We start from the raw sequence: 3,587 nt of genomic DNA on the forward strand, positions 1-3,587 counted from the left end.
CACTTCCACTCAGGAATGGGTAAACTCTTCAGTAACCCGCCAGGAACCTGATGCTCAGCCTTCACTAGCTGACACACATCGCACCTCGAAATCCAACCAGCCACATCCTTCTTCATCCTGACCCAATGATAATACCTCTTGAGGTCACGGTACATCTTAGTCGCTCCTGGATGAATAGATAACTTGCTCGCATGAGCCTCTCTCAGAATCTCCTGCCTCAACTCCTCATCCTTGGGCACACAAACCCGAACGTGCACCAAGATAGTACCATTATCTGAGACCTGATACTCTGAATCCACATCCTTAGAGGCATTCACTAGCCCCAAATCCTTCTCCTAAGCCAACCGCATCCCTACTCAGAAGATCTGCTCTATCAACTACTTCCAAACCCAACGGTTCCTGCGAAACAGCACACAAGCTCAAAGCACTAATCTCCCCTACCAGAGACTCCATCTCCTGCTCCTGAGCCGAAGCTACCCTCTTCCGACTCAGAGCATCTGCAACCGTGTTAGCCTTACCAGGGTGATAGGCTATCTCCAAATCATAATTTGCCACAAGCTCCATCCACCGCCTCTGCCTCAAATTCAACTCAGGCTGAGTGAATATATACTTCAGACTCTTATGATCTGTGAACACCTGTACCTTTGCACCATAAAGATAAGATCTCCAAATCTTCAGGGCAAAAACTACAGCACCCATCTCCAAATCATGAGTAGGATAGTTGCCTTCATGCACCCGCTACTGCCGTGAAGCGTAGGCAATCACCTTCCCATGCTGCATCGGAACACACCCCAAACCAACTCTAGATGAATCTGTATAAACCACATAGGGTTCTCCCTGCTCAGGCAAAGCTAACACTGGCGCAGTAGTCAACATCTCTTTCAGGCTTGCAAAGCCTTCTTCACACTCTTCTGACCAAACAAAAGGAACATCCTTCCCTGTCAACTTAGTCATAGGACGTGCTCTGCTCGCAAACCCCCGCACAAATCTCTTGTAGTATCCTGCCAATCCCAGGAAACTCCTGATCTCTGTGGCATTCTGCGGTCTACGCCAATCTCTGATAGTCTGAATCTTCTCTGGATATACAGAAACCCCCTCTACAGAAACAATGTGACCCAGAAAGCCCATCTCACGCGGCCAAAAACTACACTTGCTCAACTTGGCAAACAACTTCTGCTCCCGCAGCTTCTCTATAACTGCCCTCAAATGCACTGCATGCTCCTCAGGAGTCTTAGAATAAACCAGGATATCGTCGATGAAAATGATGACAGGCACATCCAGAAACACGCTGTTCATCAATCTCATAAACGCTGCTGGCGCGTTAGTCAACCCGAAAGGCATCACCACAAACTCATAATGCCCATACCTCGTCCTGAAAGCAGTCTTCCTCACATCTGCATAATCTATCGGTATCTGATGATAACCCGACGCCAGATCTACCTTAGAGAACCAAGTAGCACCCCTCAACTGATCCAACAACTCATCGATCCTAGGAAGAGGGTACTTGTTCTTCACAATGACCCGGTTCAAACCACGATAATCAATGCACAACCTGAAACTCTCATCCTTCTTCTTCACAAACAACACCGGCGCTCCCCACGGTGATACACTAGGACGGATGAATCCCTTACTCAACAAGTCCTCTAGCTGCTTCTTCAGCTCTGCCATCTCTGCTGGAGCCATTCTGTAAGGAGCCTTGGATAACGGCATCGTCCCCGGTTCCAGTTCAATGGTAAAAGGATCCGACCGAGATTGTGGTAATCCCTGCAAAGACTGAAACACATCCTCAAACTCCTCCACTACTAGAATACCGCTAACCGTAGACTTCCCCACTGACTCTGGCATAGATATAGTAACCAGATAAGCCTCACGGCCCTTCTCGATCATCTTCCCAGCCTGAATGGCTGAGATCACGACACTCCCTGAAGTCGGTCTAATATCCTGAAACACCAACTTCTCTCCTGGGCGCTCAAACTCCACTCTACCCCGATGACAATCGAAATGCACCCTATGCCGATGCAGCCGATCCATCCCGAGAATAACATCATATAACTCCACTGGACTGATAAGCAATTTCGCTGGCCACGACTTTNCTGATCCAACAACTCATCGATCCTAGGAAGAGGGTACTTGTTCTTCACAATGACCCGGTTCAAACCACGATAATCAATGCACAACCTGAAACTCTCATCCTTCTTCTTCACAAACAACACCGGCGCTCCCCACGGTGATACACTAGGACGGATGAATCCCTTACTCAACAAATCCTCTAGCTGCTTCTTCAGCTCTGCCATCTCTGCTGGAGCCATTCTGTAAGGAGCCTTGGATAACGGCATCGTCCCCGGTTCCAGTTCAATGGTAAAAGGATCCGACCGAGATTGTGGTAATCCCTGCAAAGACTGAAACACATCCTCAAACTCCTCCACTACTAGAATACCGCTAACCGTAGACTTCCCCACTGACTCTGGCATAGATATAGTAACCAGATAAGCCTCACGGCCCTTCTCGATCATCTTCCCAGCCTGAATGGCTGAGATCACGACACTCCCTGAAGTCGGTCTAATATCCTGAAACACCAACTTCTCTCCTGGGCGCTCAAACTCCACTCTACCCCGATGACAATCGAAATGCACCCTATGCCGATGCAGCCGATCCATCCCGAGAATAACATCATATAACTCCACTGGACTGATAAGCAATTTCGCTGGCCACGACTTTCCTGCGATCTAAATATCAATTCCTCTAGCTCGTCCAATCACTCTCAGGAACTCGCCTCCCGAAGCTCTGACAACTCTTGAACGCTCTCCAGGATCCTTGCTGATCCCCGCACATTCTGCACACTTCTCGACTCGTCCGCTCCACGGCTCCACCTATTTGTTCTCCGGTATGTTTTTCAGGCTGCTCTGCATAACCTTTGGCAGGAGCGTAATGCTCGACGACATGGCGAGGTTCCCACTCCTCCTATCACTCCCATCAAGCTCATTGCCAAGCACGTCCGCAATCGACTGCTCACTCTGGTAACCACTCCCGGCTATGAGGGTGGCCTTCAGTATTGGTTCAAATCCATCCCATTTAATCAAGTTCTAAGTTTTTTCAAATGCTTTAGCTAATTACTTTAAATGTTTTAAGCTGTAAACTATTTTGGACCACTGTCTTTTTTTGGTGAATATAACTTTAACATTCATACAAAAAAAAGAAATGCAAATATAAAGGCGGATGTTTTGGCGCGTCAAACGCGTACTTTTCCGTATCATATTTTGTATGTAAATAATTTAAAATCCAATTGGCTCGTTTGAGATATTCTTTTGTTTACAAAAAAATGTACTATAGGAGATCGTTGGTTATTACTATATGATTTTATAAAGTATATATATAGATATATGTAAATATTTATATTATAGCTACGCAATAACTTTGTTGTTAAGTGTCTTATTTAAAACAGAAGACATGAGATAAAACACTATATATGTTATAAGATTTATTTTTTAGGGAATATATAAGCGAAGCATTCAATTTGTTGCTAGGTGTTTTTTTAGAACCAGAAGGCAAAAGACAACATGATACATTATAGCGTTTTAATTAAGAAA

This window comes from Camelina sativa, chromosome 17 (assembly GCF_000633955.1).
Source record: "Camelina sativa cultivar DH55 chromosome 17, Cs, whole genome shotgun sequence".
NCBI classification, from domain to species: domain Eukaryota; kingdom Viridiplantae; phylum Streptophyta; class Magnoliopsida; order Brassicales; family Brassicaceae; genus Camelina; species Camelina sativa.